Source organism: Camarhynchus parvulus, chromosome 4 (genome assembly GCF_901933205.1).
Source record: "Camarhynchus parvulus chromosome 4, STF_HiC, whole genome shotgun sequence".
Classification (NCBI taxonomy): Eukaryota; Metazoa; Chordata; class Aves; order Passeriformes; family Thraupidae; genus Camarhynchus; species Camarhynchus parvulus.
This window is the reverse complement of record NC_044574.1, coordinates 26,188,483-26,215,347: the sequence shown is the minus strand read 5'-3', so window position 1 is coordinate 26,215,347 and position 26,865 is coordinate 26,188,483. Positions and strand designations below refer to the sequence as shown.

Here is a 26,865-nt window from a genome sequence, read left to right as displayed (position 1 = left end):
GTTCCCAGGGAGAAGCTGGTGCCCCGGGACTCCTGCCACCCTCTCTCAGAGGTCTTGAGGGCAAGACACCTCGGTCATGGCTTTGGTGGCCCAGGGCTCACTCCTGAGGAGGTGGCTCAGAGAGGGGACAAATGTGTGCGGAGAGTTTCTCGTGGGACGGCTCTTGCCGTCCCTGTGCAGTGAGGAGGTAGCACAGGTGTGTGTGTGTGCCCTGGCCTCTGCACTGACATTTTCCTGCCCTCATTTTGGGAGCACTTGGAGAGGACACCCTGCACATTCCACAGTGGAAGGAGTTCCCTGTATTTGCAGGATGCCATGAAGGAAATCCTATGGCGTAATCAGTCCTAGCACTTACTGATCTTCTTTTCTTCAAGACCTGTATTATTTAATGCAGTGTCATGACGTTTTCTTTTCGATTCTTGTATGGTAATTTTTTTTATATATCAAATGAGGGCTGATTTTACCCAGCAGGGGTAAAATAACAAATAATTCATAGGACTGGCTAAAACATTCCCTCTGTGGTCCCTGCTGCTCAAGTAAATGAGCTAACCTCAGTGAGGAGCTGAGTTAGTCACTGTGCCCTCTATCAGCAAGGACAAGTGAAAGGAAAGACCCTGCAGGGAAAACGAAAATTAAAATTAATTTGTTTCCCAAAGCATGTTTTCCAGGGCCTAATTAAATGCATACCTTTTTGCTGAAGTCCACAAGAAGGACTATCATTACATTTCCCACTGCAAGAATATTATAGGGTTTGTAAATGAGAAGCAAATTGGGAAAATATTGTTTATAAATCACACTGGAATACAAGAGCAGGCTGTCCAGGAAGGGGGGCAGGAGACTCCTTGGAAGGGCTTGCAGACAAATGGCCCTCTCATCGTGGCTCTCAGCAAAGTCAAAGGAAAGTAGTCTGGTCTTGATATGACAGGTCACTCACCATAAGTCCGTAGGCTTGATACAGAGATTCAGCTGCTCAACTGCAGGTGGATCTTGATAAACAATTTGATGTAAAAAAAAATCAGGACAAATGTATTCCATTATTTCCCTACTGAATTATTTGCTTCCCTTCTAATATTATCACAACATTCACCAAGCAGACTGGGATTTTTTTCTATTTCAGTAATGACTACAACAGCAAGATCATCCTTTAAGGTATACAGTACCACAAATCTTATTTATTTTCCTCTGGTTTTGCTTTATTTTACAGACATTTTAGAGACTACTAAAAATTAGAAAAACCAGCCTGATAAAATGGTCTGTGTCATTATTCATGCTCCTGCATGTATAATGTATTTGTATTTCTTCTGTTTCTGTTATTATTCCGTTTAGATTTTAAGATCTTAGTTTGGAGCAGTTTTGCTCCAACTTCTGTTTTTTACGTGCTTTGTTTTTCTCTAGTACACCTAATAGAACTACTCAAGGGTAAGTCAAGCTCTGCAGAATATAACTAGCTGAATTATTAATTTAAAAATATTTGTGCTACTCAGCTGATTTGAAGCCAGAATGGCTCAGTCAGATAACTGTGGAAGGCAACTGGAATTCCTTTAAGCCCAAGCGCTCCAGAAATTATCTTCAGCATGTATCCCAAAGGGAAACAAATATGGAAATAGCTCCATTCACAATTAACTGGGAAACCCTGAACTTTATAATGTAAAGAGTGAGTCTACAAGGAACAGAAAATGAAAAAATGTCTTGCCAGACAAAAGGCATGTGAAAATGTCAAAAGTCAAGCTTAGGAAGAGGCTGCAAAAGAAATTTAAGCAAATAGTAAAAGGTACCTTGGCCATATAAACAACAAAGAAGGAGTGGATGCCTTATAAATCATGGATGTGGTTACAATTAAAGATAATTAAGGTCCCACCCCAAACTACTTGATTATTTGGCTCAGCATGAGTAATGATAATGCTGAAGTGCACAGAGCTAAACCCAAAGAAGTTCATGAGAATGGGTGTGGAAAGAAATTATGTGTGAGGTGAAAATGAAGGGAAGAGAGCTTGCCTGTCAAGGAGGCTCAGTAGCAGAGATAATAAATCCAGCAGTAAGGGTTTTACTGAAACAGAAAACAATGCCGTATGATTAAAAGACTAAAAAGTGAAGTAGTAGTATTTAAGGGAAAAAAAGTGATGCACCAAAGTGCATTGTGATGATTTCAGTTGTCTGTAAAGACTCAACGTTTTTGTGAAAAAAACAGCTATGAAAGCAGATAAAAATTGGAAACAGTTGCCAAAGATAGATTGTGACAGATCAACTTGTATTTTTATTTGCTAAAATACACAATGTTTTTAGACAACTGCAATAAAGCAAATCCATATTGATTTCAGTAAAGTGACTGACATGGTGTTATATGGAAATCAGTGTGATGATGCAGGAAAATCAGAGGAAAGAAACCAGCCAATGAGCAACAGCAATTACTGTACTTCAAGGAAACTGCCCTGGCTATAGTGGATGGTTTATGTAACTGGATTAGGGACTGGTGCATTTATTATTTCTGTTAATGGTTATGTCCAAAGACAAGAACTAATTAATGAAATACACTTGTGACCAAAATAAAATATCTGGACTGAACTGCCATAAAACAAAGTCTTAATTAACAGAAGTCTAAGGCAACAAAGGCAAGGTACTTAAAAGAGTAGGAGGAATTTCTTCAGTAACTACAGGTTTATGAGCTGCTGAATAAAAATGAAGAGAAAAGCCTGGCTCGAAATATTTTTGAAACTGTTTAAGCTGAGACCTTATGGAGATTACTCAGAACATGTCACAGTGAAGAAACATTAAAATACACTCAGAGAAGTTTAGGAGACAGAACCTTAAAATGGCCAAGGAAATAGTGATACCTTAAGTATAGGTCAGGAGGTGTCTTGTTTGGCTCACCCAGATGAAACCAGATGTGATTTTAGACAGCAACAAGGGTAAACACTGGGGAGGAAGAACTATGCAAGTCAAAGAACAGTGCCCCATGAGCAGGTTTTCCAGCTTCCTCCACATTCAAGTTGCAGTTCTACACAGTCTGAACATTCCCAGTGCAAACAATACATGAATAAGCCATGCATTGATGGTTTACTATAACCAAAACCTGATCTTATACTCCCTATTTATTCCTATTATCAGTGGGAATTAAAAACTTGTAGCATCAGTATCCCTTGGGTGCCTTTGTAATTCAGGTAAGTTGCAAAATTACAAGATTTAGTGTTGGGTTTTGTTAATGCATGTAATAATTATGAGTGTCAGTACACATACCATGTTGCAAGTGTTCACTGACATGTATTTCTCTGTGTGTGTGTATGTATTTGACTTCAATCAAAATGTTAAGCTGAGGTATTAGAATATGATAAGTAAAATAGCAATAGAAATATTCTACCTTGGTGCCAGGTAGAATATCAAATTTTTAATACTTTTAAACAATTATATTTCTCTCCCAAAATTAAAAAGGAGATATAATAGCTGAATATGTAGTTACCATCATAAAAATCTGTTTATTGAGGGCTTGACAATAATAAGCACAGCAGAACATGTACATTTTATTAGAAGTTACCTTCTGTATGTATCCTTCTCTGTAAAAATCCCTGGCTCCTTGCAGTATTGTACTTTGTACACATGCAGTTTAACTGATTTTATCATTTTCATCTTGAAACAATCTTTGGAATGAGCTGTAACCTTCTAAATGCCTTTGTTCCTTGGTGGAAAGGCTGAGTCACTTGTCATGAGGGATTGATGGAGGATGCAAAATCAAAAGAATACATGGAACAGATTCAGCCCAAGTGTGGCTGAAGTCAGTGGCGCTCTAGGGCTAAATATGAGCCACATTTAGGCTTTCTCCAGGAGAAGGGAACTGTCTTGGGCTAAGACATCTTCCCCCATCACAACCAAAGCTGCACATTAGGGCACAGTAGGATGCTGGTGTCTGGTTCAATAAAATATATTTTGCACTTCCTCTGTTAACAGGTCTGAACCTGTTCCACTGCTGCACAATTCTTTAAGTACAGAAAGCCCTACATAAAAGCTAAGCTCTATTCAGACCTCAGGAGATGTGCCAAAATGACAAAAGTCAACCCTTAGTGGAAAGATCAGAGTACAGGGAAAATTCAAAGGTCTCTTATTTTTAACTGAGAATGTAGCAGTTTGTCTCAATTTCCCAGCTCAAACAATGTGGCAGGCTGGTGAGAGTGAGATATTTTCTATGGGCTCAGTTCCTGGTATTGTTTGCAAGCCAAATGTGAGGGTAGATAGCAATGTGTCAGCCCACTCACAGTCATGGCACAGGCATCTCCTGCTAGTGGCAGGCCTGGCTATTAGAACAAAGAAACACACGAGGCAAGAGACCTAAAGACTTCTTCCTTTCTCAAAAGCATTTTGGCAAGAAAATTTTGAGAAAAACATTAGGGTTTGTCCAAGGAATCTAATTATTATTAAAAAAAACCCAAAGCTTTTAGTGCTCTTGACAATTAATGTTTTTTTTCCAAAGAAATAAGTAAATAGCTAAATAGTTCTCTGAAAATATTGGATTTATGACAATGTCCAATGAAGCAGAGAGGAGTGTTGATTTGGGAAGACTAGGGTTATGGTCTGTTCATATTGCCATATTTCAAAGTGATGAACCATATTGTGTTGTTTTAACTTGTCTTTCTTTAGGTGTATTTGCTAATAGTGTGTGTGTGTGAGCAACCATGCCCGTGTGTTTATCTCTGTGTTTATACATGCACATACACATACACCTGTTAAACACCATATCTGCAGACCATGTTGGACTTGAAAAATTGCTGGAATGTTGGACTGTACCTTCAGGAGGTTGCAAGGAAACAGCAATGAAGTGTGGAAATTCCCTCTTTATGACACTTGAGGGTCCCTAACTCTTTCTATACTTCAATATTAACGCCTTTTAGGAACAATGAAGGCAATTTTTTCAGCAAGACCATAGCTGTAGACATGACATTGTGAAGGATGCAACATTTATCTTCACTCAGCTTTATTCACAGCAATGCACATTCACAGGGGTTGAATTAGGAAAAAAAATTATATTTTATGTCCCTACTTCATTTAATCAGTAAATATAACTTGAAAAGTGATCATCAGTTAAATAAAACTTTCTAACATGAAGTTGCAAATTCTTTAATAACAAAACAAATGTTACTTGCTGCAACTGTTTTGAAAGTTTGTAACATTAGTGTCTGTCAATGAAGGCTGGAAAATGGGTTTTAGAGGGAGTGTAGAATGTCAAATTCACTCTAAAATAGTAGTAAGGTCATGTATGAGATTATCACAGTGGATTTACTCTGAATTGTCATTACTGGGATGCCAGCCTGATAAGGGCAGAAATTAGAGTCATGCTTGGACTGAAGGCTACTGCCATACTACTGATTCTATTTGTTGAAGTGAACTTTTATTGTCAACTGGATGCATGGTATATTTTATTTTGGAATTGTGTTAGGGAATGCCAAATACACTAAAGCTCCATAAGTAAAACCATAGTCTGACCTACCTGTAAATTCAGAATAATTTAACTAGGAACACAGCTATGATAATATCACAATCAGAATCTGACCTTCTCTTGGGGATTTTGCGTGATAGCCTTCTAATCAATGTGGTTCAGCTGCTTCTTATAATTAAATCAGTGTAACATGGTTATATATACAGTAATACAACCCTCTCAGAAATGGAGGTTTCTTGAGAGAGAAAAGTTGTTTGCATTTTTGCTTTGCTTTCTAACCTTACTCAGTCTTACATAATACTTTATATACAAGCTAAAATTATGCATTGACACCTACTTTTCCATAATATATTCCAGTTCAACAGATCACATCTTGACACAACATTTCCTTTCAGCATTTTCCCTGTAAACTTGGTGTAACGCCACTAAAGTCAGATGTGAAATCCCAGTTTTGCTGAGCTCAGATTCTGTTCACTGATCACCCATATTAATTGGTTAAATTTTGCTTTGCCACCCATATCTAAAGGCTAAACTTGCTTTTGAAATCTGAGTTGGCTCTTCAAGCAGACTTACTGTTTCCTTAGCAGCAGCATATGCTAAGCCACATATGATGTTATCACAGTGTCTGAGGCTGCCCTGCAGTGTCACCTAGACAGTCTTTGCCCACAGCTCCTGGTAGCTGCATGCTTCAGACAGTTCACACTGACTACGTTAGCTGGCAGGGCAGTAGTTTTCAGATCTAAAGATCCTTAGAGAGTGAATCCTACTGTGGTCCTTCTTGGTTACTTCCTAGGGGTCCTCTGAGAAGTATCTAGAGACTCGGAGAGCACAAACTGACAATCACCAGATCTGAACATCTCAGCATACTAATCCACATCCTTGTCTTTTTAGACAGCTGTTCTTTGTACCAGGACTGGCAAAGAATTTCGGTGTACTCCTTAGCACTACTGTTCTGACCCTGGATGCCAGGTAAAATGTGCAACTAAATGAAGACTCTTTATGTTCTCTTCCATGTTATATGTTCACGTTACTTTCCTGTCATGTTATTACATTAGCACATCAAGCCGCCACTCAAATCAGGCTGCACTGTGCTGAACAGGGCCCTGTTTTTAATAACTAACTCCTTTGTTTGTGGCAAGTTGCACTGCAGCAGTACACCATAGCATAGAGAAAGAGGAAAGAAAGGTTTGACAAATGTGTGTGGTTATATGATTTTACCAAACATTGTGGTCAAGCAGGCCCACCACTTACTAAAGAAATCTTGCAAACTCTTTGCAAGTTTATAGGTCTGGTAGCTTTAGAGAGGTCTATGGATTTTTGAAGGCTAATTTAGCCTGATACACACTTCTTTTACCTTTTGTTAAATCAGTAACTTATATTAGTGTTCCTTGCAAAATCTTGTGGGTTTTACTCCTGGCATATCAATAACCTGAGTGTTTGATAAACTATTTCCCCCGTTTCTTTTTCCTACATGGAGTTAGCATTCATTTGTGACTCCTGCTAGACTGTGGATATGAAAATCCCAAAATGTCGGGTGACACAGCTGCATGCCAAAGGAAAATCTGGCATCAACTGACAACAGTTCACACTGAAAGGATAAAAAGTTACCATGGTGGAAATCACCCTGCATCCCCAAGAAGATTAATCCAAGCTAGACCAGCGAAGGTTATAACCATGGTAGGTCAGGGCCTGGCCCTTCCCAGCCACCCAGCAGTAAAAGCTATATCCTCCCACTTGGAAACACTGGCTTCCTAGTCCAGAAAGGGAAGTTCCTAGATGGGACTTTTCAGAGGAGATGGTGATCAAGGAAAGGACAAGTGATACATATAGATAATTGCTGTTCCATAAATCTAGATTATAACAACGTAACAAAACAAATGTTTTGTTACGTGGTTATATGTTTTGTTTGTGCACATAGCTTGTGCACAGATATTTCATGTTGTGCTGGGCAATGTTTATAATGAAAATTGCTATAATATTCTAAAGCTGTGGGTAAAACCCCAGATTCCCTGTATTCTAGAGTGCTTTCAAAACTGCTTGGTATTTTGACTGTACCTTCCTGTTGAGACTACAATATCTTGTAAATCAAAGAATCACAGAATCATTTAGGTTGGAAAACACCTCTGAGATCATAAAGTTCAATCTTTGACCAGTCACCACCTTGTTGACTAGACCATGGCATCAGGTGCCACAAACAGTCATTTCTTGAGCACCTCCAGGGATGATGACTCCACCTCCTACATGGACAGCCCATTCCAATAACTGACACCCTTTCATTGACAAAATTCCTCCTAATGTCCAGCCTGAACCTCTTCTGGCATAACTTGAGGCTATGTCCTCTCATCCTGCCACTTGTTACCTGGGAGAAAAAATCAATCCCTACCCAACTACTGCTTCCTTCCAGGGAGTTGTGGGGGGCAATAAGGTCCACCCCAAGCCTCCTTTTCTCCAGGCTAAACACCCCCAGCTCCCTCAGCCACTCCTCATAGGACTTGTTCTCCAGACCCTTCACCAGCTCCATTGCCCTTCTCTGGACTCGCTGCAGCACCTCAATGTCCTTCTCGTGAGGGGCTCAGAACTGGACACAGGATTTGAGATGCAGCCTCACCAGTACAGGGGACAATCACTGCCCTGGTCCTGCTGGCCACACTATCACTTACACAGGCCAGGATGCCATTGACATTCTTGGCCACCTGGGCACATGTGGCTCATGTTCAGCTGCTGCTGACCAGCACCCCCAGGTCCTTTTCTGCTGGGCAGCTTTCCTGACACTCTTCCCCCAGCCTGTAGCACTGCAGGGGTCACTGTTGTTGTGACCAAGGTGCTGCACCCACCACTTGGTCTTGTTGAACCTCACACTGCTGTTCTTAGCCCATTGATCCAGCCTGTCCAGATCCCTCTGCAGAGCCTTCCTGCCGTCCAGCTGATCAACTGCCACCTAGCCTGGTGTAATCCATGATTTGCTGAGGGTGCACTTGAATCCCTCATCCAGATAACTGATAAAGATATGGAACAGGACTGGGCCCAGTACTGAGCCCTGGCAAACACCACTAAGGACTGCCACCAGCTGGATGTGACACCATTCACTCTCTGGGCCCAGCTGTCCATACAGTTTTTGACAAAGAGTGCACCCATCCAAGCCATCAGCTGCCTACTTTTCCTGGAGGATGCCATGGGAGACAGTATCAAAGGCTTTGCTGAAGTCCAGGCAGACTACATCCACAGCCCTTCCCATCCACCTGATGGGTCACCTGGTCATAAATGGGAGATCAGGTTGGTCAGGCAGGACCTGCCCTTCCTAAACCTGTGCTGGCTGGGCCTGATCCCCTGGTTGTCCTGTATGTGCCTTGTGATCACACTCAACATGATCTGTTCCATAACCCCACTGGGCAAGCACCTTTCCCTAGGGTGGCATTTGTCTATAACAGACATGACATAGCTGATAGTACCCTGCACCAGTGTCCAAACCTGTTGCTATGTTGATATGGTGCTTTTGCTTCTTGACACAAGGTCTCCTCAAAACTGTGGCACGGCTAGGAAACATCCTCACATTTACTGCAACAAAACACAACCCAGTGGCTGACATTGAACTGGCCTTCACCTTCAAGACAACAATATTTACTGCAAGAAAGAGTATTTTATGGTAGGTCTCTATTACACTCCACTGTTTAGTTACTTTCAGTGGTACAATGGAATTATCACTCCCAAAATCTCTCAAAACTGGGCCAAAGCTATGGAGAAAGGAAAACCAACACATTTGCTGATAGGAAAACCAGATAATGAAGAATGACTGCAATTTTTCTCTCATTCACAGGGTTCCCTCTTAAGAGTGTTATCTCTGCCCACAGCAAGTGAGGGAAGAGAAATAAACAAAGAAAATGCTCAGTGACTAAATTGGCAGAATCCTCTGAGAAATGAAGGGACAAAGAGGAATTGACAGGCATGTAAAGGAAAAAGAGCCTCTCTGTGACTGAAGGACTGGTAGACATGCCTCTCTCTGACCAAAAATATTACGGAGTGGCTTTTTGAACCCAAGAGCACACCCAAAAGAACAACACTGGCTTCAAAGAGAAAATGGGCATGAACCATGAGATGATGAAGCATCAAAAGTGAAAAACTGCTGGAAAATGTGGTCTACTAAAGTTGCCATCTAGCTTATGTATTTGTCTTTCTCTCTTTGGCACTTTATGTGGGCCTGAAATTTCATAAGTCTCACTCTTTCCCAAAGTGAGACTTCCTCCTGGAGACTTTGCCGCAAGGACTCTTCACCACTAGTCTTTCCTTAGTAGTACAGCAAAATCCTGAGAAGCAGTGGCATCCTGTAGTTGCTTTGATTCCACCATCCTGATGACGTCCTTTGTCAGCCATTGCGGTAGAAAAACACGGGAAGGGAACTGAGCACTGCAAACTCCACAAAGTTTGCAAGCAAGTTTGTGCTCCACACATCTACCACAAATGCTCTGTCTCTTGGCTGATCAACATCAAAGTAGTTAACCCTTGATCAATAGTTGTAAGAAGAACAACTTCAGCATGGCAATGGCCACATGCTTTGAACCACAGAGATGTGCCCTGCTGTCCCTTTGCTTCTGCTGCAGCTCTGGAGTGAAGCCTCAGGAGTAATGTAGCTGCTGCTGGTTAAGTCACAGTGCAGCATAACACATAATCTAGTTCTCTGCTAGATGCCACTTCTTTCTAGAGCTCAAAAAGGGCACCATATAGGGCAAAGCTGTTTCAAGTTCCTCCTTTAAGCAACTGTTTGGTTTTATTGCCCTTTCCCTGTGCCACAGCAGCAGCAGAGGGGGTGAGGAAAACTTAGCTGCCATCGCTTGAAAAGTGAAGCAACAGTTGCCTGTTTGCAAAACTGACCGTGTCAGTGGCAGTAGGTAAGGGTGTCTGAATGGAAGCCTGAGTGTGTGCTACGACAACTGCGTGGATGTGGAGGGAAGTGGCAGTGGTGACATGGGCTGGTGGTACTAGTCATCATAAAGTGGCCGCAAGGAGACTGCCCGTGTATTTAAAACAGAGAGGCCCCACACACCAGGCATTCAGCCCTGTGACTCCCAGGTCTCAGCAGTAGTGTGACAGGCATGGGAGACATGGCCACACTGCCAAAGTAAGTTGGAGGAAATCCCTCAAGGGAAAACAAAGGCTCGGTAAGTAATTTCCTCTGAGCTGAACAGAAAGACATCTGTGTTGATACAGCCATTACACACTAATCACAACAAAACAATTCTCTTGCAAACAGCATAGACCCTGCTTGCTTTCCTCTAGGCTGACTGAAATGTGAGAGATGTATTTCCACTGAACTTTACAAGATCTTTTTCTTTCAATGTGGTTTTGCAGTGACAGTTTCTGTAGGTCAGACTGGGCTAAGAGCGGGAAAGGAGGTAAAGAAAAGAGCCTACGTGCCATTTCAGTACAGTCCCTGAACTCTGAAGTTCAACACAGGCACTTGAGGGGCGCAAAAAGCCACTTCAGTTATTCTGGCTGTGGGTTTGAGGTGGCTGGATGTGACTGTTGGCATGGTTAGTTATGAAGGAAGGCACTGTAAGCCCGGGGGCACTGGGACATGAGCAGATCTGCGATGGGCATTGAAGAGGAGCAGCCTCGGGGTGCACAGCCCACTGGGGATGGGGGAATGCTGTGCCCACCGCCACAGCACGGCCCATCCCGGAGCCCTGCGAGCACCCATTCTCCCCGTGGTTTGGTAAGAGAAATGCTGTAGTCAAAGCACAGCTTTCACACAATTTACAGCCAGCTGGGGCCAAGAACATAGATTTTGAGGGAGCGTTTGCAACCTTCTCCGAGTTATGTAATTTGCCTTTTTCTTGTACTTCTCGGACAGGATTCCAGGCAGCTCCCGACGGATCTAGTGGGTGTGGGACACCTCAGTTCAGCCTCTCGCAGCGCCGCACCCGCCCCGGGCGCGGAGGGCGCCCAGACAAGCGGGGCCGCCTCGGGTTGCCCCCGCTGCTTCCTCCGCGGGGAGCCGCGCTCGGCGGGAGGAGGAGAAAGAAGTGCCGCCTTCCCGGGCCGGGGCGAGGCAGTGCGGTGCCTCTCTCTCTCTCCCTTCCTCCCTCCCTCCTTCCGCCGCCCTCCACGCTGCCGGCGCCCGGACTCCTTCCGCGACGGCGGCCGGGACACGCAGGTAGGGCAGGTGAGGCAAGGCGGGGGTGCCGGCCCGCTGAGGGAGCGGGGCTGCCCCAGCGCCGGCAGCCGCGGGGAGCTGCCGGGGTGCGGGACGCGGAGCCCCCCCTGCCGCCGCTCCGAGCCCCAGAGCGCGCAGCACCGCCAGGGCCGCGGGGCCGCTGCCTCGGCGTACAGGTGTCACAGCAGCCCTAAGCGGGAGCGGTGACAAAAGCCGGCTTTGAAACCTTTGCTTAAAATTGCTCTAACAGTGTGATATAAAGGGGTTGTGGCCCAGGCTGCCAAATCCATTGGAAAGGCAACACTGATGAGTATTTCTTTGTCTATGTGACTTTCTTCTCTGAGTCTTAGTTCCATGCAACCACTGTACTTTGCTAAGACTGTTTTGCCTCGTCTCAAGGGAAGAATTGCCTTCTGTTGAGTTCAGTTATCCTAATAATTCCTCCTGCTTTCCGTCCCACATCGGGTTACCCTTTGTTGGCAGTGCATGCTCTTACAAAGCCTTGTGCTGGGATACAGCGCACCTGCTGCTGTTCAGTAGGTGACAAGACTGTGGTGCTTTTCCACAGGCTTCCTTTCTGCACCCTTAAAAGTTGGAACAGGTAATTATTTGAGCTCTAAACTGAACTTTTAGTACCAGCATGGCCATGAGCTCCCAGCTTGAAATGACAGATGCTAATCTGAAAAACTCAGGGTTGTTTTATGCGTCAAATACACATACCTTTTATAGATGGAAAAACTGACTGTAGTAGAAATGCAGGCAAAAATCTGTCTTGCGAGTAATTGCTTCTGGAGCATTTGTTTTCATTTCAGAGTATGTGTTTCTGATATTCTGACTGTCTCACCTTTGACAGAAGATGATGTTTTGTTCAGTTTCTCAGAACTCTTCAGAGACTGGAAGATGGGTTATTACTTACTGCTGTTACATAAATGTTTAGATATTTTGGGCTATCAGAAAGCACGTGCTTTTCTTTCCTTCTGGCACACCAGCTGTGCTGCTCAGATCATTTCACCTGTGCAGAGGAGGCCCTTCAGGTGTCCTGGTCTTGTTTGCTGGGTACTGCTCTTGTATGTGGGGAGGAAGCTCCCAGACAGGGAGTTACTTACAGTCATTTGGTGGTTATGGTTTGTAAGGGGACTGCAGCAGGAAAGGGCCCATTTACTATCAGACTCTCCTCTGGTACGCTTTATGTTTCTCTGGGGTTTATTTTATGTTTTATTTGTTGTGAAATACATTTTATCATGAAATGATCACATTTATCTCTGCACTTAGTTCTTATTGAAAGGGTGCCTTATACATTCCTCTAAATTTCTAAATGAATATTATGATTGTTTTGAACCAAATGGTTGATTTCTGTGCAAGCTTGCCTGCTGAAACCACTGAAAGCAGAGCAGCGTGATTGTGTTTGGCACATTTTTTGTTTTGATAAGATAATCTCATAGGTGTGCAAATCAAAACCCTACTGGCAGTTACACCTTTGTCTTGGAGGAACTCTGGTTATCAACTGCCAGACCCGCTTTTATTAGCCCTTCAAAATTTATAGGAGTAACAGGTTTATTTTTAATGTTAACATAGACTTTTTAAAGTCTTTGAAATATTTTACAGCCATTTACTGTGAGGCGCCCATATCCTGGCAGAAAAATGTGATTTGATTTAGGACATAGTTTGAACTATGCTCCATATCCTGGCAGAAAAATGTGATTTGATTTAGGACATAGTTTGAACTATGTCCTAAGTTAAGTCACATTTTAATGCCTAGCTGAAGGCATTGTGGATTTGGCATTGTAGTGTATCCACTAGGCTGTCTACAGTAGATAAAAAGAGAGAAAAATAATAGAGCTGATAAAATAATATTAGCTCCATATTTTTTCATCTTGCCCTGAAACAACATTGTATTCAGAAACACCATGGTGTGTGATAACCTGTAATGAAGTTAAAATAACTGGGAAGTGGTTAATTTAATATAATTACTGGGAAGCATCAAGAAAAGTCTCCCCCCCCACCAAATATAGGTGCAACTTGTTGTAGATTTGATTACCTCTGTGTTGTGTTAGCTTATAAACTGGATGCCCAAGATAAGGTGCAAAATAGTGTAAGTTTCATACAAATATTTATACCTCAAATATGCAAAACATTTTCTGTTTCTTAGACAATAGAAGTCTGTGCTGCCTGCTGTAAATGCAAAGGTCATGGAAAACAGTCTTTAGCATTTGTTAACCATTGATGTCTAAGATATTTTTCTACTTTTGCTTAGTTTGACTTTTTTCAGTAACCTGTTACCTTCTTGCTGCTGAACCTGGAACTGTTCTTTGAAAAAGGAAGATTTGTGCATGCCAAAGAATCAGTTGTAGCAGTCTTCTCTTGCAGAAATAGTGTAAGGAACTATAAAAACTGAAAAATATGGAAAACAGTACTCAAACAGAGAGGAGTACAGGTTGCCATGATGAAGAAAGCCTGAGGTGGCGGACCTTTTATATTTCTAATTACATATGTGCTCCTGAAGGACATATATAATATATATTTGTATTTGTGCTACATATATTTTTATGATTATCTAGATGGATCTATTTGCACAGAGTTACTGATACCTTGTCTGGAAAGTGTTGGCAATGGTCAGTCAGTTGCTGCACCATGGAAATTAGAGTGATGAAGTTCATGAAATGACCTGCTGATACCCATAGCTTTCTCCATTATGTAAAATGTAAGGTAAAGACTCTCACTACACTGTCTGCTCCTTTCTGCAGAGGGATCAGCCCAATTTACCCTAATTCTCCTGGCCAGGACTTCATGCCAGCACTAGGCATTAGAGGTATTACTGATATAGTGGGACATAACTCTCTAGAAACCCATGAAATTGCACCGGTGTTTTACCAAATGGTCAGTCAGGCACCAAGAAATGTATTTTTGTTAATGGAGCAGTTTACTTCTAGCAGCAAATCATTAGTTTGCTCTTCCAGCCCTCAGACAGAGGAACATTCTGCTCTCCTGCTTCTGGTCTGTTTTTCTAAGTGTATTTTCTAAAGGAAAAGACATTAGGATAGAAAACAGTGTGCAAGCGAGGGAAACGAGTGTTTGGGTGGACATGTCTGCTCTTTGTCTGGTGTGGCAGAAGAGGAACTGGGGAACTGAGCACTGCCCCATGGCCATTACAGTGCTGGCAGTTCTCAGTCATCCCCCGGCCTGGCTCAGCCCCACGGGCTATGATTCAGAGTCAGGGAAAACAACATGTGAGCTAAAACTTTGAAAGATAGATAGGCACCTACATACCAGTGTGATGACAGTCTCATTGCAGAAGGTGCTTTGTGGGGAGGGGAGCAAGTTTCTGCATTTCCTGGGCATGGAGGTGGGATGGAGAGAGAGCCATTTCTTACAAGTACTGTGAAGTGGCCACTGTGTTCAGATGGAGTTGTGAAATCTTGGGAAGAATTACAGAAGTCTCCTGGGAGTAGATCTGTCCATCATGGGCAGGGTTTACCTTTCTTAGGAAGAATGACATCGCCTAGAAGTTATCGTGGGTTCGGACAACACCCACACATTTAGGAGGAAATGATATTGCTGAAAAGACACCTCTTGGTTGCATGACTGTCCTGTATTCTGGGCAGTTCAGTAAAGCTCATGCTTAGCGTGGTGTGGTCCTGCCTTTGTGTGTGAGTAGGAGACAGGGTTTTCAGGAGCCTGCTGCAGAGAGAGGACTGGCTCCAGGAGAGTCTGAGCCTGGCCAACAGCTGATGTACAAGAGCTGTTTCCCATCAGCTGTGGGACTCAGGTTTTGGTGAGGGGAAGAAGTGATGTTTGGCCATGCTTGCAGTCACAGCTCCTCTGCTGAAGCAAAGCACCAAGCTGCCAACTGGGCTACTCTCAGCTCTTAAGGGCAAAATCCTATGCAACATTAAACAAATGCAGGAAAAAAGGGAAAAAAAAGTAGTGTGCTGAGGCATGTGGGACCTGAGCAAAGGCTTTCTTGGCGCTCCTGTTTTTTCTCATTTCCATTTCTCTTATCAGCAGATATGTGAATGGGTGCCACTTGGCCATACATAGGGTATAACTTCATGTAGGCTCAAGTAGGTCACAGCTGAGTTTCCTGTGAGGAGGGGTTTTGTTCAGCCTTGTGCCTATTGCAAGCTGTGATCTGATTAACTGGTAAGATCTAGGCCTTGTTTTCAATTGAATGTAGGGCAGAAAAGCATGGCTTTGGGCAGTAAAGGTAGCAGGATTCTTCCTTCTGAAAGAGGGTCTGGCCACAACACTGGGACCCTGCCCTTTTAGGGGAACTTCCAGAGTGTGCACTGTACACTAGACTGGGACAAACTCCTGGCCATTTATGTTTATGAAACAAAAAAAGGCTCTCTTTGTTGTCTTTGGGTTTTTTTCCCCTCCACAGGATAGCCACATAACTCACCATCAGACCCAGGTGATATCTGCCCCTTCATTTTAGCTGAACATTGTAAATCTGTCCTAGGCAGCCCTGTGAACAAATCTTGTCAGGTTTACTGTGCTAGCTTACTGGGTAGGTGAGATAATTATAATGAAGTTGAATATATAAATATATATATATTAATATATTCAAGGTTGCTACTTGTCCTCTGAATTACAGGATGTCCTATATCACAGGCAAGCTCCATATCCTGGCAGAAAAAAACCCTATGTTTTCCCTGCCTCCCACCCTTATTCTGAGCATCTCTTCCCAGCTGAAGTTGCAGACCGCATCAGTGGTCTCCAGTGCCATGGCAGGAGGAGGAGAAGGGGGGGGACTCTCCCGCTTTGAATTGTGTGACCCAGTTCCAGGGATGTGCCAAGTGAGTTGAGCTGAATGGGCCTTTTTCTGTCCCACGAGAGATCCTCTAAACTGATAATTTTACATATACTTTGGGATCTTTTGAAATTAAAATTTCTACTTAAGCTGTATCCAGAAGATGCTTAAAATAATATTTTTTTAACATGAAGAGATCTAACACTCCAGTATTAAGAGTGGCCGGTTCAAAACTGCTATTGCAACTTGAATTCAGCTTGCTTACACATAATCTGTTACATGTTTAGTTATGTAGCCACATGTGATCTTGCTGTTTCACTCAGACCACGGCTGGCTGGACTGTTTCCACTTGCTTTGTCATCGTCAGCCATGAGGACCATCCTCCTCCTCAGAACTGCAGGCTGGCAATCAGTCATCCCCAGTGGTCCTTGAATACAGGAAGTTCAGTTGTTGGAAGGAGACATATTTTCAGCTCCAGAGTGTCAGATGAACTGTGAGGGTCTGTTTTATCAGCAGGGAGTTTGGGAGAATGGCACGGTGAAAGGCCGTGGAGTGTGAGAGCAGTGGGAGGAGGGCCATCGTTCTGTGCAGGCAGCCTCTTTCCCACCACAGCAGCTTTCTCTTCCCACCAAGGCACTCTCTCCAGCCGTGAAGGGGATAACAGCTTTCTGAGGAAAAAGTAAAAGTCATGGGCAAGCAGCAAAATTCCCTCAATTTGGTTTAGTTACTTTTCTGGATCTCTTAACCTGAAACTAACTCTGAAAGTCAATGTGATGCAGGCACTCCCCATGAAAAACTGAGACCTAACTATAAATCTTACCTTTGCAATGCTTTAACTTTAATTCTTGTAATTTTGACCTCAATGGGACTGGATTATGGTAGCCCAAGTTGCGATGATGTTTGGTTGATTCTCCAATATCCTTGTGTCGCACCATAGGTAAGCAGAGTGCAGTAAGGTACCATGAAGCATTAGTGACTGTGTTGCATGATGTCTCAAAGAGTTTGAGCTGAATGCTGTTCCTTAAGATCATAAATGTGACTCCTGGCAAGTGGAAGTCCAATTCCCTGTTTAACTTGCAAAGGTTGAAACACCTCAACATATCTGAGATCTGATATCAAGTAGAGCAGAGATAACAAGCTGCTTTGCTACCTTGCATTAACCAGAGGAAAGGGAAAACACAAGACCACAGACATGTGTCAGTTGTGTTTATTTTTAGATTCAGTGAGAAACTTTTCCCCTGAATTATTATTTATATATTGACATGAATGAAGCTGAAGTCCTTTTGTATTCCTTGTTGCTTAGGGTGCACTCTATGTGAAGAAGAAATTCTTCAAGGTCACAGCCTGGCTTTTCAGTCCTGTATGGGGAGACTTTATTAGCAAGTGGTTGAAATGCAAGTAAAAGCAAGGATTTCTTTCACTACTTCCTGTGGGTAGACAGGTGTTCAGCCATTCCCAGGAAAGCAGGTCTACAATCATGCAAAGCAGTTTCTTGGGAAGACAAATGCCATAACTCCAAATGTCTCCCCTTCCTCCTTCTTCCCCCTCACTTTATATACTGAGGTGATGTCACATGGTCTGGAACATCCCTGTGGTCATATGGGTCACCTGTCCCTGCTGTGTCTTCTCCTAATTTCCCTTTCATCGCCAGTGTCCTTGCCAGTGTGGCAGTACAAAAAGCAGAAAAGGTCCTGGTTCTGTGCAAACACTGCCCAGCAATAACAAAGCCATCTCTGTATTATCAACACTATGATCAGCACAGTTTCAAAACACAACCCCATATTAGCCACTGCGAAGAAAGTTAACTCTACCCCAGCCAAAATAAGCACACCTATCCAACGTAAGAGTAAGAGAGTCTGGAATCACAAGATAAGCAGGCTGACCTTGCCAACACCACTGCTTTGCCACGCTGGGAAGGGCAGAACAGCATCTCAGCTGAAATGTAAATAGTTGTTCATTTTGTGTTCCATCTCCTGTACTTGTTTTGTAGTGGAGGGGATGTGTTCTGGTGAAAACAGCGTGGGAAAACGTGACAAATGGAACTTGGATATTTCCTGTTCCCCACTCACTGCCTTGTGTTTCTCCTGCACAGAAGGCAGTTCTGACCTGTAATTTAGATATATTATTTAGATATAGATAAATGTTGCTTTTTCACACCTACTGAGCCCTGTCAGGTGGGACTAGTCAGTTGCTTAGTAGGTGAGAAAAAGCAACATTTATCGAGTGACCTTCTAATACTACAAAATAAAGTCTTTAAAGATAAATACATCCATTAGTCGACATGTGAGACGGGCCCAGTAGTTCATCATCTGAGTCAGCTTCTCAGCTTTGTCTTCAGCAGAAGTTCTCATGTTCGTTGAAGCATTTCTTACTGTGTAGCTTCCACAGAGTCTAGCATGTGGAGAACAAGTAGTTCTTTAGTAGGTGGAGAACAAGCAGTTGTTTAGGGAAAAAGATCTTGGAATGTTTGGAAAGAGAAATAACTTGAGGAAGTGTTAGTCATTCCCTGTGCATAAAGACAGTCATAATTTGTATGTATTTCAGTATTTTAGTTAGACCATGTCAAAACAGTGTCTTGAATACTGAAATAAATTGAGCTTGTTTTTGGTATAATATATCACGCGTTTATCTGAGATTGTATAACATTTGAAATGAGAAGTTCAAATTGTGAAGAAGGTTGACTCCTCTATAGTTGAAAAGACGGATACCCTCAGGCACTGTTGACCTATTTTCTTTTTGTATTTTTCTTTCCTATAGATTTGATTTGTTTTTCTCATACTTGCAGTTTTGTGTACAAAAGCAATTGTCCTACTTGATAGTGAGCTTTAGGATTCCTTAACAGAGTTGGGTTCAACCTCAGATTTAACAGTGCTTTTATTTTTCCACCCCTCTAAATCTTCGGCTTCATGGAGAAGTAGGAAAATCTTTTGCACAAGTATCACCCATTTCGTTTGCCTGTTTCATTGCCAAATCTCATCTTTGCCTGTTTCTTTAGAAAGTGGGTGTTACTGTTTCTCTTCCCTTCTTATCAGCAGGGGATTTTTGGAAAAAGCCGAGGCAGCACTCTGCTTTACTGAATGTCCAGCCAGTGGGGTAGTGGTGGGGTAGCCTTGGCGTATGTAGAAGTGAAGCATATACACTCAGCTCTCTAGGTGCTTCTGCTCCTCCAAACCAATGCCATGCCAGTTTGGAGTTAGTTCTTCCATGTCCCTCACTGACCTTGTTTTGAAACACTTGCCAGAATAAAGGGGCTTGTTTCCTTTCAAAGGTACATAAACATGTGAAAGGCACCAGTACACCAGATGCCTCTTCCCAGTTCAGAACCTGTCCTTCCCTTCGGGTTCTTACTTTATCTTTTACCTTTTCTCTGTCAGGTGAAGGTCAGTTATATTTGTGCAGGTAAACCAAGCCAATATTCTTCACCAGACCTTTATGCTGCACAAGTGAATTAAGCAAATCTCTTTATGCTCTGCCTCATTTTTCCAGCTACAGTCAAACCTTGCAGCATCCTGAAGTCCTGATGATAGCATCATAGAGGGCAAAACCTGCTGGATGACAACAGAAAATTGTTTGCCACTTTCACTCTGCTTTATACATGGCATTTAGAGTAAAAATAAACTTGAGCTACAAAGTCTGCACCTGGGAAAATCTGCTGTCTCCCTTTTAAGGGTTAATATCAAATACTGAAGTTTCAGTCTTTTTTTTGTGCCTTGCTTTCCCATGTCCCAAACTAATTTTCAACTTTATTGTCTTGCAGCAGAGAGCATTACAAATGATAGAGGTTTTTGGTCTGAATAAACTGAAGGCAAAATAGTCAGTGCAAGTTTGTAAATATTGCAAAGTTTTTGTGTGGGAAAAATAAGAAAACTAGAAGTACTCAGCTCTAGAGGAATGAATAAAAATATAAGAAGTTGATGAGGATAGTGAAAAATGATCAGTCCATCTTTTGTATAGCATCTCATAGTGCTGCTAAACTTAGTACTAAATAATTTCAAGTAAAAAAGGCCCATATCAACATATTTCCTTCATCACGGATGGTAATAATGTAATTTTTGTTTCATAAATTTCCTGAATAATTTAGTTGTGAAAAAGTTGCCCTCTAAAGCTGTGAAAGGATAACTTAGTAACTGGAGTGTATGGTTTGCAGGCAATCCCAGTAAGGAGCAACAGCTGAGTTTATAAATTATTTTGAGACCTGGACATACCTGTTCTACTAAATCATCGTTGTAAGGGGAAAAGAAACCCTTTTGGTGCTCTCACCATTTCCCCTGAGCTGTTCTATGTACTCTCTGGGGTGCATTTCCCTTTTGCAATGGTTGATGCTCCAGTTTGGTGTGATAAACCACCTCAATGCCAGCTGACCCTAAGAGGGACCATCGCTTGTCAGTTTTCTTTACTTACCCCAACTACCTAAGTTAGAATGCTAAAAGGAAACAAATGATGTATTTTGTAAAATGTAGTGAGCCTGTTTCCAATAAATATTGGAAAACTGGCTCTGATTGTGATAAAATGCTCCTTCTGTGTGTGTACATGAATACTTTTCAGCTGAATAAAGGATATTTTGCAGTGTCACATGGTCTCAGAATCTCCAGTCAGAGTGGTCACAGAGTTACCCCTTAGCCTGTTTACTTAAATACCTAAATTTCATACAGGCAAATATGAATTTTATTTTTGCAGGGTTTGATTGTGTATATAAAATTAGCCATTTATTGTTTGGCTGATTTTTCAAAGAGAAACCAAGCTTTTGCAAACCTTTGGGTATAATTTTGAAATCTCTTAGAAAGTAGTTCCCCCAAATTACATTTCTCACAGCTAAAAAAACCCCAAACTTGCGCATGATGGAAGTGGTTTCTGAGAGTTTGCTGTTAAAAAAAAAAGAAAAAGAGGGAAAAAAGTAAATCTAAATATTTCCTAATGTTTTTTACTTCTCCTTTTTCTGGATATGATACATTTTGTATATTATTACAGTATATCCCCCTGAACTTGAATTTTAAAATTATGACAGATTTTTGCTAAAGTATATTTCTTTTGTATTTGTATTTGTGTGAAATTTACCTTTTGAACAGGGATTAATAACAGTTGTATTTTATTTTTTTCAGTTTTTAATTTGCAGCCTTAGATGTGGGGCCAAAAGACAATACAAGAGTATATTTTGCAACCCTTGCTTACACTGAGCTGTAATTATTCAAATAAGCCTGTGCTGGATACTTATGTAAATGTTCACATGTAACTCAGTTCATGGTTTCATGGTAAAGCAACAGAAGCTCCAGCAGAAAAACCAGGGTAAGGAGTTCTCCTTTCCTTGTTCCTTCTGCACTGTTTCTTCTCTCTACCAGAGGAGCTCTGGGCTGTCTCTTCACTTGCCCCACTGCAGACATTTGCAGGGACACATTGTGAGCTTGGTCAGCAAACTGGTCTGAACTAGTTAAAATGGAGGAGGAAAAATATTCTGAAACATACAGATTTGAGGAAGGATTACAAGGTACCAGTTGGGTTTTTAAAATTGACATTTTGATTGATACTTTTAAAAATTGAAGTAGTGAATATTCTATATATATATATTTTTTAGTCTCCTGCCCTGGGAGGTACATTTTCAATGTTAAGTATCCAGATCTGGAGTTGACATGGGTTTGGATTCATGTGTCCCAAATCTGAAAAAGAGCAGTTGTGCACAATGTATGAAATCCAAGTCAGAAAGCTGAGGATGGTTATTCCTTAGAGGGATTGTCTACCTTGATTGCCCATCAGTTTAACATTAAGACTTTGCTCTGAAGGACACAAATTCCTCGGGACATTTTACCATCACTAAGGAGGTGTTGAAACTCAGAAAACAGTTCCACCTTGCTTTCATTTTTCTTTTCAGCTAATATTTCCTCCTAGTGTTCCTTTTGTATAATTGTGATAAGTATATTTTTCAGAATGTGTTTTTTTCTTGTGAGCCCCTCCATGACTATGTGTGGTGCAAAGATCTGTGCCTTAAAAAGTGACAATTACTTGTTACATTTGGCTGAGAGAATCCCTGATCAGACTGGATGCACTTTCTCTTTTCTGCTCGCTAGAATTTGCCCTGGGATTTTCATACATTTTTTCAACTTTTTCAATGTTAAAGGTGCTTACAGTCCAGCTGGCTTACAGGTACTAATTGTTTCAATAAACAGACACAATCTGGGAGCTGGGAGTGGGAACCAGAAGATGTGTGGGGTGGGTAGTGATGCAACACCTGAGCTTACCGCATCGCTTAGTGGCTCAGTTTTCCCCAGTGAAAATTGGGAAAGGTGGCATGCATAAAAAGCTCTCTGTACACATGAAATTGTATCTCGTGCATTTGGACCGATATTGACTTAGAAGGCTCATCTGAACAGTTGTTTTAATTTGTTTTGAGGAGGTGTATGGTGACTTCATGGCTGTACAGATTAATACTTGTACAATGGGAAGATGGGAAACCTGAGCTGATGCAGATACTTTGATGCTTAAAGTTGAGGATGTTTTCCTGCCCTGAGAAAAGCTGAGAATCTGTAACTCTTTCTGATTTCTGCCATAATTCTGAGTCTTCAGCATCTCTGCAAATTAGATTATCTTTGTTATTGTGTAACTATGGTTGGCAGGGAACAGGGCAATTCCTTGGCACCAGTCACGTTGTGAAAAGTTTATATTGGGTGTCAGCCTGAAACTCCCACAGTTGTTTACAACAAGATAAGATGTGTCATGCAAACAGCTTCATGTTCTGAGGGATGGTCTGGGAACAAAGGAGTGTTTGGGGGGAAGTGGGGCAGGGAAAATATGCAGAAAATGTCTAAAACTGTAATGAAGAAAAGTAGTGATATATGGGTTTGTTAAGAGTAGATGTGGCTGTTACAGGGGCTTCTTAGTGAAGTATTTCTATTCTGAAGAAGAACTTTCAGAATGATAGGTGAGGGTTCAGTTATCCTGAGCCAAACAGAAATGTATCTAGGGCCATTGACTTGGAAATAACTCCAAATAAGGCAGGTTTCTGTGACCAAATGCAGATTCAAAGGCTGATCTTGTGACCTGGGAAACTGGTTCTAATCTGCTGAAATCTTCATAGCAGAGATAATTCAGTGTAGCAACCAAGAGCAGACATTTACTGATGCTTTTATTTTTTAACCCCGATTTTGTCAAAAGGATTTTTTTGATTCTTGTGTCATGTTAATGTAACCTGGTTGAGAAATGAAATATATTAGTGTCATCAGTATTGAGATTTGAAATCGTAGTTAACTTTGAATCCTTCTTGTGCTCTCTAATGCAGCACTATAGGGATCTAGAGATAAAATGGATAATAATTATGTTTTTCTTAAGTACAAAGAGAGAATTTTTACTATTGAGAACAGCAGAATTGTTTTGAGTGGGAGATTGTGTGATGGGAACCCTTAAAGTTTTGTGTGCATTAAGCTGGTCTGAAAGTTAATACTGGCTTTTAATTTTTTGCAAAATGTTTATATTTTAAGTTTATGGTAGTATTCTTCCTTCTGCAATTACCTTTAAGATTGCCAATTTATTTTTAGAAGGGAAATAAAACAGAATTGGTCAGCTTTAGTAGTTAAATAACATATCCAAGACAATTAGTGATTAAAAAAGATCTGCCTTTTTCCCAGAATGCAATATGACAGATTACCAACAAAATGTATGTGTAAGCATTTCAGAAGAAAAGAAATAACAAAATGTAGATTATTCATAATAATCACCATTTGTAGTCCAATCATCATATTTTACTTATGCATCCTAGCCTGGTCTTTTTTTGTAGTTCCACTTAAACCACTGTATATATATTTTTTTTTTGACATATGAAGAGGTATTCCTAGGAAGGAAAAGGATATTTTAAAGCTGTTAACAACTACTTCCAGCTGTTGTGATAGCAGCAGTATGGGCTATGAGAGCTCAGCTGGTCAAACCAGGGACTGAAAAGTAGTATCAACACTGGACTGGAAGGCAAAGAGTGTCACTTCATGTATTGTGACAGCCATCAATTGCTCACAAAATGAGACACACTACAGTGAGTTTGTTTACATTTGATTTTATTAAAAATTATGTAGTGTAAGGCAATGTTGTGAGGAGGTTTGTGGCTTTTCAGGATTCTCTGCCAGAATTCTGTGAAATGTACTGTTTTGTCCATGCTGAAGTTATGTTGCCTGCAGAGAAAAATGTGCATGCCATTTCCCCAGTGAATTCTGAAATACTCTAAATAGCAAATAGGTGCATAAAGTAAGCCCTGTGAAGAATGAATTATTTTTTTGTTTTACTCTAGGGCTTTGGTTTGGGTTATCCTCCCACCCCCTCCAAAGAGTTGAGAGATTGTTCAGTCACTGGTGCTTCAGCAGATGCTGCTGTTCCTTATTCAAGCCGTGGCTTCAGCTCCAGCCGTGCTGCTCTAGCCTGAGCTGCTCTCCAGGTCTGTGCCTGCAGCTTCTCCTGGCTTTGGAGCACAGCTTCAGGCAGGGAGGGCTGAGTGGTGCCATGTGCAGGGCTGGCAGAAAGTGAGCAAAGCAAAAAGGAGTGGGGAGGAAGATTTCTGGAACAGCTTTTGCACAACCTCTCCCACAGCTTTCATTCCTGCCTCCGTGCACTTCATTTAATGTGTCTGTGCAGGCAGCTGCCTGTGCTGCATGATGAAATCCTGCTTGGATCCCTTCCCTAACCTGCTTCCCAGCCTGGCAGAAGGAACACCTGCACAAGGCAGGGTGGCATGGCAGGACAGTGGTGGGTTGATGAGGGAGGAGATCAGCTGTGTTTAAGCTGTCATCATTGTGAAGAACAGAGAGATTGCCTACAGCAGGACCCTGGAGCCAGACTGGCAAACGAAGCAGCTGTGGGTGCATTGATTTTCATGGACTCCTAAGTTTGTCCATGACAGGTATCAGTCATGGTGTAGAGCTTAAAGCAGCTTGACATTACTGAGTGACCAAAACTGTCTGAATTCAATTGCTTGATTTTGATAGTCAGCATGAAGTCTTTCTAAACAGAAGTTGGAAGGTGTATGCTTAGCAGTTTCTGAAAAACAAGCTTAAGTTCTTTGTTCTCAAACTGACATCTTCTAAACAACATTTGTGTCTGAAAATTTTCATTAATAAAATTGGGGCAAATTTTCCAAATAACTTCTACTGATCCATCTTAAGTACAAAGGGTTGTAGTAAATGGGATTACATCAGGCTGATGACTGGTCACTAGTGGAATTCTCCAGGGCTTCATTTTAGGCCCAGCATTCTTCAACATCCTCATAAACAACTTGAATGCAGGATTGAAAGAATATTAACTGAATTTTCCAAAAATACTAAATTGGGAGTGGCTGTTGACTGCCTCAAGGGCAGAAAGGCCCTGCAGAGAGCCCTTGACAGATTAGAGAGATGGGCAATCACCAACCATTTGAAGTTTGACAAGGGCACATTGGGGATTCTGCACCTGGCATGGGGCAACCCTGGTTGTGTGTGTAGACTGGGGAATGAGAGGCTGGAAAGCAGCACTGGGAGCTGTGGTCTGTGGCAAGCTGAACATGAGCCAGCAGTGCCCTGGCAGCCAGGAGGGCCACCCATGTCCTGGGGAGCATCAGGCACAGCATGGCCAGCCAGGCAAGGGAGGGGATTGTCCTGCTCTGCTCTGCACTGGGGCAGCCTCACTTTGAATATTGCATGCAGTTTTGGGTGCCACAATGTGCGAAAGACATTAAGCTATTCAGGAGCATCCAAAGGAGGGCAGCAAGGATGGTGAAGGGTCTAGAGGGGAGTCCATATGAAGAATATCTGAGGACACTTGGTCTGTTCAGTCTGGAGGAGACTGAGGGGAGACTTCATTGCAGTTGCAATTTCTTTGAGAGGGGAGGACAAGGGGCAGACACTGATCTCTTCTCTCTCGTGACCAGTGACAAGACCCAAGGGAATGGCCTGAAGTTGCGTCAGGACAGGTTTAGGCTGGATATCAGAAAAATATTCTTCACTTAGAAGATGGTTTGGCACTGGAACAGGCTCCCCAGAGAAGTGATCACAGCACCAAGCCTGACCATTGAAGGAACATTTGGACAATGCTCTCAGATAGATGGTGGGATGCTTGGGGCTGTCCTGTTCTGGGCCAGGAGTTTGACTTCCATGATCATTGTAGGTCTCTTCCATGCAGGATATTCTATGATTCTATGATTTTCAATTTTGTGTGTAGAACTCTTTTGCAAATGACATACATGCACAGGCCTTAGCAATTAAAACTTCTGTACAGGTTAGAAACTTCTGTACAGGTTTGTGGTGAAGAGCAGTTGTGCAGTGCTGCTTGCCTGGAGCACATTTCAGACTTCTCACCCATAATCTGTGACATAGGCTGCAGTGTACCTGATTTCATCCCAGTCACGTACAGCTTTGGGCTTCCTGGGAATGTGCCAGCGCAGCCCTCAGCTGAGCAAAGCCTGAACTTTTTAGTCTAATAATTAACTTTTGTAAACTTCCATGTGAGCTCCAGCTTTCTGTATATTCAGGCAGTTTCGTTTATAAGTCGAAGCTCTTTTTGTTACAGAAGTCTCCAATTCTGTGATCCTCCTAAGATCTGGTA

The 26,865-nt window shown here is 42.1% G+C and overlaps 1 protein-coding gene across 1 annotated transcript in view; it reads left to right on the top strand.

Annotated features, from left to right (window-relative positions):
* The first annotated feature begins 11,474 nt into the window (after positions 1-11,474).
* TEC (tec protein tyrosine kinase) overlaps positions 11,475-26,865 on the top strand; it is a 43,021-nt gene continuing 27,630 nt past the window's right edge. The window contains exon 1 of the mRNA XM_030947470.1: positions 11,475-11,570. The gene's annotated coding sequence lies outside the window, so the exon portion shown is untranslated. The remainder of the gene's footprint in view (positions 11,571-26,865) is intronic.